At 54.2% G+C, this 7,621-nt stretch overlaps 1 long non-coding RNA gene across 1 annotated transcript; it reads right to left on the bottom strand.

Annotated features, from left to right (window-relative positions):
* Positions 1 to 1,270: 1,270 nt before the first annotated feature.
* LOC142365693 (uncharacterized) lies at positions 1,271 to 4,446 on the bottom strand. Its single transcript, XR_012766562.1, has 2 exons — positions 3,543 to 4,446; positions 1,271 to 2,171 (listed from the first exon to the last, which is right to left on the bottom strand). It is a non-coding gene; the product is annotated as an uncharacterized LOC142365693 (long non-coding RNA).
* Between the last annotated feature and the right edge of the window lie 3,175 nt (positions 4,447 to 7,621).

Consider the following 7,621-nt stretch of genomic DNA (forward strand, 5'->3'; position numbering starts at 1 on the left):
GAGGTTTTCAAGATGCGATTGGACAGGGTGCTAGATAATCTCATCTAGGCTCCCTTTGCCACAAAAGGCTGGGCCAGACGATCTTTCGAGGTCCCTGCCCACCTGGGCTGCTCCAGGATGCTACGATTCTTCAGCGGATCACCGTTTAATAACCCTTTGCTCTCTCTGGTTTGGAACAAAGTATCGGCAACGTTGCCAGCGAGGCGAGACATAGATTCCACCAGGCGCCAGAGACCTCCTAAACCTACGGCAATCACCCGGTCTCTCTGAATGTATGAGCCATGCCTAGCTGCTTCAGAATTCCCCCGCCCCCAGAAGCGGGAACACCTTCGGGATACCTTAGGGAGTTTACACAGCCAGAACTTCTCCCCGGGAAGATTAAATAAAGGTGAAGGCCTCGCGTTACTTACGCGCCCGCATCACCAAACTTCACCCCATTGCTTGGGGATACAGAAGAGATGAAGACGCCTTCCAGTGGGCGTCTCTGGTGCCTCAGTAACACGGTGTTTCAAGGGCAACGAAGGATCGCCCTGCTTTCCCGTGCCCATCTCCCTTTTTTAAAAGCCATTAAAGAAAGATGAAGTTTGCCGTCTCCCCGCGATGTAGTTTTGGTTTGGCCCTGGCTGGGATGGAGGCGACTTTCCCCATAGCAGCCCTCACAGTGCTGTGCTTTGCAGTTGTAACACACCAATGTTTTGACTAACTGCTGAGCAGTGCTCCCACAGCATGGAGGCTCTCTCTCCAACCACCCCCAAACTCCAGAAAGCTGGGGGTGGGCAAGAGGTTGGGAGGGGACAGAGCCAGGACAGCTGACCCAAACCGACAAAAGAGAGATTCCACTGTGCTATGGAAGCCCCACAGCTGCCATTCAGACCGAGTGTTTTCCCCTACCATATCCCTCCTCACCAGAAAAGGGATAAAGTGCTCCAACAGGAGTTGGATGCTTCTCCAACACACTGCACTGTGCCAAAACCACCCTCGTATGGCACGCCTGTAGCGTCACGTACAGCGTTTTCTAAAGTGTTAGCAGCGGCCTACACTGGCTTTATGTACATTTGTGTACCACTTCCAAAAAGCTAAGCGTTTGCTTCCCACAAGACGCAGGAGACTGCCAAGCGGTTCCAGCGTCACGCTTCAAATGACTGGCCAAATCACTGCCTATCTACAGAACGCTGTTAACAGACTGAAACATTCCACATACTTACGCTCCGGGGAGACACCATTTTAACTTGCAGAACTATTTCCCTCAGTAAGACGCTCAAGACAGAGGTGATATCCCCATGCTAAATCTTTATTGTGCAACTGCTGCTCAAAAGCCTTTGTTACCTTCCACAGACACACGTCACAAAAAATGAGACATCGACAGTAGCTAGATTGACGGGCAACAGACGAAATCCATTCAGTGGCGGTTCGTACACGTGGGGCAACTCTTGCGGTGCAAAAATCTTAGCCAGGCGGCCAGCCCAACTGACGGCCACCCAGAATACGTAGATGTACGCGACAGACAGGCTGCCCACCCTCGGGCCCTTCATCCACAACCATCCGGAATCCATCGGTCAGGCCCAGGTGAGCAGCACGCTTCTTCCCAGCGGGCATTAAATGCCCAAGAAGCTGGAGAAAGGAAGTACAAAACCGTAAACAAATAAAATAAAAAGCCACACACAAAGAGGGGAGAGGGCAGGAAGGGAAGGAAGGAGAGCAGAGAACCACCCAGAGAAACCAGTTAGCCAATTCCTAGCAATTCAGCCACTGCGCTTCAAACTACCGTCTGTCCGCCTGCAACCGACATTTTCCTCTCTCTCTCTCAACCATGACAACAGGCATCAGACTGCGCTCCAAAGCGACACCGCATTTTGCACCAGAAGTACATACCCAGGGATGAGCAGTGCTTTATATCCCTACTTTCAGTCAAAAAGCTCAGTTCCGTTACAAGCTAGAGGCAAAAGGTTACAGCGCCAGAAAACCCAAAATAGCCTACCGCGCCCTATCAAGAGGGAAAGAGTCTAGTAAATTAGGAACTAATTACAGGTACAGTTTAGCATACAGAAAGCTTCCCCAGTACTTACAGATTCACCAGAACCTTCTGCTTCAGATAACCTGATAATTGGCTCCTTAGGCATGACTAGGAAAAGCGTCGGAGCTTGGGGTGAAAGATCGCGGAACGCAAGGCACTGGAGGAAGAGCAAACAGTTACAACGTAATTGGCTTCAGAGAAAGGCAATAGCTTAAGCAAATCAATATGCCCCACTGAACTCGTGCAGAAGCAGGTTACCGGATACCCCAAACGCAAGCCGAAACGTTGACTTTTCTTACGTGATATCAATACTTTCTATACACAAAATACAACGTATTTACAGAGCCCCCTCCAGAAGCGGGATTCAGCATGCAAGATGATGGGGGCAAGGAGACGGGCCAGGACTTCACATTAGCGACCTCCAGTATGTTTTGATTTGGGTTCACCATTTCCTAAGCACTTTTTCCATTCGATGTGGTCCACGCAGAGGCAGGAGACAAAGGGCTTAACTGAATCAGCAAAGAATTCGGCGAAGTGGAAGATCAGCAGCCATTTGTTTTCCATGCTACAGAGAACTCCAGTACTGAGCAAAAGCATAATCACAGGAAGCCTGCAAGTGCAGCGTACCAGTCTGTCTTCTACATTGCACATAAACCCTACCTTCAAGAGCAGAAGACATCCCTAACTGTTAACTGTCAGCAGTTTAATAACAAAATGATACGGGATACTAACTTAAAGTTACCATCGTGTAGGTAAGGGCTGCTTTCCCCCCCCCCCCAAGTCTGAGCAGTTCGCTCGAGTTCCTAGCATGTCGTGGTGCACCAGCATCCGTGAACCTTGCAAGCATGCTGTTATCACGGCCCCACCTCACCACAGCAACGAGATCTGGGAAGCTTTTGCAGCCTGCAGGGTGACCGGTTTCTAGATTTGTTTTTTGTTTTGTTTTTCACGAAAAATAAGAAAAGCTGTAATTCTTTGCTTTAATAATCCAGTTCGGGGCTTCAGAACCAAAGCCTTGCACAGCAGAGCTGTGAAATCTCTATAACGCTATTACGAGGCACATCAGGACATGCATTTCTCCTATGCAGAACTAACTCCTTACGGTCGCTACTCAGACGTCCACTGTTTACACACACCCCACATCCCCACCCCCCCCCCCAGCCGAATCCCCGAGGACACTGACTGCGTGTGCTTAATCTACGGTTTCAAGACTATCATCCTACACGAGGCAGGACCGCTCCCATCCCTCGGCAGCAAACTTTGCACGACTTGCAGTGCCAAAGGGATATCACGCGGCAAACGTCTGCGGCTGCCACCAAGAGCGTTACCGTCAGAGGCCCTCCTCTGCGCACGCGCGCACGCGCCACGGTGGGGCTGGGAACCGAGGCGAGCCGGACAGCACCAGCAACCCAGTACGCGCCGCGGCAGCCGGGGGGGGGCACCGAAGAAGCGCGATGTTTTAGGGATGGTGCAGTAGAGAGCGCCACAACCCAGAGAGGCCCCGCCCGTCCCCCGTCCCTCCACCCACCCTGCCGCGCTCCCGGGCACCGCGCAACGGGCCCTCGGCTCAGGGTGCCTGCGAGCGCGGGGGAGAGAAGGGAAGGGAAGGGAAGGGAAGGGAAGGGAAGGGAAGGGAAGGGAAGGGAAGGGAAGGGAAGGGAAGGGAAGGGAAGGGAAGGGAAGGGAAGGGAAGGGAAGGGAAGGGAAGGGAAGGGAAGGGAAGGGAAGGGGAGGGGAGGGAAGGGGAGGGAAGGGGAGGGAAGGGGAGGGAAGGGGAGGGAAGGGGAGGGAAGGGAAGGGGAGGGAAGGGGAGGGAAGGGGAGGGAAGGGGAGGGGAGGGGAGGGGAGGGGAGGGGGACCGCGCACAGAGCAAAGCCGCGGCGACCTCCTCGTCCTCGCAGATGACGTTGGCGGGGAAGCGCCTTCCCGAAGACAGTGGCGGCGCCCCAATAATCTCGTCAGCCACGACAACGCCCCTTGTCGCCCCCGCGCTTCCTCCACTCGGCCAGGCCCTCCGCGGCGCCCATTGGGCCGCCAGATCGCCGCCGGCCGATCCCGCGTCTCGATGGGCTGTCTCGTCTGTCGTTTTCGCTTGTCCCCGCCCCCCTGGCGGGGCCGCCCTCGTCGACCTGGTGCTTGCCGGGGCTCAGGGAGTTTGCGTGCTCTCGGGGCGCGGAGGGATCCGACCCGGGGGCGGAGGGAGAAGACGTTGGCCGAGTCCGCGGAGGGATCTGCGCCGTGTAGTGCTGCGACCCTGTGGGCGGGCAACGAGGTCTCACAAGAGGCTGGTGTAGCTAGAAGTACTGCTTACTGTTATTTATTACCGCAGCAAGTCCACCCCAAACGTGCTTGTGGCTTTTTGGCGCTGCTCCCTCCAGTCACATGACTGCTTTTGCCAGGGCAGGGCAGGCCTTAACTTTTCAGAACATTTCGCAGAGCCAACAGAAGGTGCTCTAAATTGTTCCCTGAAAGCCCCACTTCAATTGCAGCCGTTTCTAAGCTGCACGCCTCCCGGGAGAAAATAAAATACAAAGCGTGTGTTCAGCACTGGTGGCTTGAGGGCTGGAGGGCAGATCAAGATAGGACTTGCGCTAAGCTGGGTAGGAGGCTTTTAGAAAAATAGGCAGAGCCCCCAAAGCTGCCCGAGGGTGGTCTGTGGTGCCCTGCACCCCCGGGGAGAGCGAGCAATTCGATTGCTCTACACAACTGTAGTGTAACATACATAAACCCTGCTTTCCTCTATATCGGGCTAAGGATAGCCTTAGCCTTCTTTGCGGCAAGGGCACGTTGTCGGCTCGCGTTCAACTTGGTGTCCACCAGGAGCCCCCCACGTCCTTTTCTGCAAAGCTGCTTTCCAGCCAGTCGGCCTCCAGCATATACTGGTGCATGGGGTTGTTCCTCCCCAGGCGCGGGACTTTGCACTTCCCCTTGCTGAACTGCACGAGGCTCCTGCCTGCCCATTTCTCCAGCCCGTCGAGGTCCCTCTGGATGGCAGCACAACCCCCCGGGGTATCAGCCACTCCTCCCAGTTCTGTATCATCAGCAAACTCGCTGAGGGTACGGTCTGTCTACCCATCATCCAGATCATGGATGTGGGAACAGTGATTGCCAGTGAAAACGGAGGAAAAAAATCGTCTGTCTGTAGATCTCCTGTCTTATTTATCGGAGGGGGGGGGGGGGGGGTGTGGTGTGGTGTGTGTGCGTAGTGTGGTGTGTGTCTTTAGTCTTCCTTTTCTGACCAACGCCCCAGTAGAAGCCCTTCCTACGATTCTTCACACCCCTTGCCAAATTCAGCTCCGGCTGTGCCTTAGCTTTCCTCATCCCATCCCCACGCACCCGGGCAGCATCCTTACATTCTTCCCAGGCTGCCTGTCCCCGCTTCCACTGCCTACGCGTTTCCTTCTCGCGCTTCAGCTCGACCAGAAGGTCCTCACTCAGCCACGTTTGTTACCCGTGCTGCGCGCGTTGGCGTTGAGACGCTTCAGTTGGGCTGTCGACCGCATCACCTTTTTGGAGGATCGCGCCCCAGTTCCTTTGCGGCATTTCTCAGGTGTTCCCCTGTTGGTTCCTAACGCATCAGCAGCCCCTGGCTCTTCTCTGTTGCTCAAAACTCCATCCCCTTCCCCCGCCGAGTCTAGTTTAAAGCCCTCCTTGTGAGTCTGGTCAGCTCGTTGGCGAAGCCCCTCTTGCCCCGCTTGGTCAGGTGAATCCCATCAGCTGCCAACAGACCCGGCTTCTCAAAGGTAGATCCATGATCACAGAAGGCAAAACCTTGAGCATGGCACCAGCTACGCGGCCAGGCATTCACCTGTTCAATTCGCCTCCTCCTTCCTGGACCCATTCCTCTGACTGGGAGGATAGAGGAGACCACCACCTCTGCTCCTGATTCTTTTAACGTTGCTCCGAGGGACATATAGTCTCTTTGGAGGGTTCCAAGTTGCCTCGTCACACCCTACACGGAACAGTAGGAGCGGATGATAATCTGTAGGGTTCACCAGGCTCGGCAGCCTCTCAGTGACGCCACGGATGCGAGCTCCTGGTAGGCAGCAGACTTCTCCAGAGAAACCGTCTGGACGGCAAATGGGTGCTTCGGTGCCTCTCAGTAGGGAATCTCCAATTACTAATACCTTACGTGCTTTTCCGGTGGCACTGGTTCGAATGCGGGTCGGTGGTTGGGTCAGCTTTGCATGGCTGGCTTGTCCTGGATCCTGTCCGTTACTCGCGTGCTCTTCAGTCCCCAAGCCCAGAGCATCCTGTCTGTTATGTAGGGACACTTCAGGAGAGGGGGGAGGGTTCTTCCTTCTAGCCCAAGCACAGACAAGCGTCCAGCCTCCTTCATCTCGTGAGTTACTTGCGTCAGTCAGCTCGAGGTTGGATTCAGGCTCACCTTCCTCTTGCGCAGCCTTAAGGCTCGTTGCGACGGACCGCTCTTGAGCTCGGAGGAAGTGACCCTCTAATATTAACCAGCTTCCTTGGGCCCCTCTTCCCTCCAGGGCCCTATCCCACGGGACGCCTCCAAGCAGATCCCTGAAGAGGCCAGAGTCGGCTCTCCTCAAGTCCAGGGTTGCGAGCTTGCTTTTTACCCTCCTCTCGGGATCCTGAACTCCGCCATCTCACGGCCGCTGCAGCCAAGGCTGCCTTTGGCCTTCGCATCCCCAACGAGCCCCTCCTTGTTGTTCAGCAGGAGGTCCAGCAGAGCACCTCTCCTCGTGCTTTTTCCCCATACTGCGCGCGTTAGCGTGCAGGCACTTCAGAGAGGCACCCCAGCACGTTGACTCCCTAGAAGGGGCTCTGGGGATTTCTCCATTGATGCCGTGAAAAGCCGGAATTGAAGACTCAATAGTTGGCAGACTGTTAAGCAGGTATTCTTTATTGCGACGCCGGGCACACGGGGGATCTCTCCTCCAAACGTGCGCGCCAAACACCCTGTCATTTCAGGTTAGATACAATCACAATATACAGATTCATTATATTTCCGAGAAATGCTTAGCATATTCATGACTTTTCCAAAAACTAATTAGCATATGTTAATGTCTTTAACGCATGTCTGTTAGCGTCCTCGGGTGGTCTTTGAGGGTCTCAAGGTGAAGGCTTATACTCCTCATCACAGTGTCTGCTGGTTGACCTTTGTTTCTGCGCAAACTCAGGTCTAAGATTACGTATACCGTGTCCTTCCAGGTTGTTTTGCTCCGGTCTTGTCGCCCTCTTGGTGCCTCTTTACCTCTGTAGCTTGGTGCATCTGCCCTCCCAAGGCTGAGCTGTCCAAATAACATTATTTAGGAGTCTCTCTATCTTAGAGCTTTCCTATCCCTCCCCAAAACAGCAAGTCAAGTTTGTCCAAGTAGTGTCGTTTAGGAGCCTCTTTATCTTAGCGCTTTCCTGTCTTCTCAAATCAGCAAGGATCTACTTCAGTTTCATTACAATCACTCTGGTAAGTGGAAATTTTACATTTACAGGTATCACCATGATGGTGCCTTGTAGGCACTTCCTTGCTTACATGCAAGTGCTGGAGGTGACCCCGCTTAAGCCCCCTTTTGTTGATTTTGTGATCCCTTCCCGTCACATCACCCCCTGCCCTTTGCTCATTGACCCTGTCCCTCACTCCCT

Source organism: Opisthocomus hoazin, chromosome W (genome assembly GCF_030867145.1).
Source record: "Opisthocomus hoazin isolate bOpiHoa1 chromosome W, bOpiHoa1.hap1, whole genome shotgun sequence".
Taxonomy (NCBI): Eukaryota; Metazoa; Chordata; class Aves; order Opisthocomiformes; family Opisthocomidae; genus Opisthocomus; species Opisthocomus hoazin.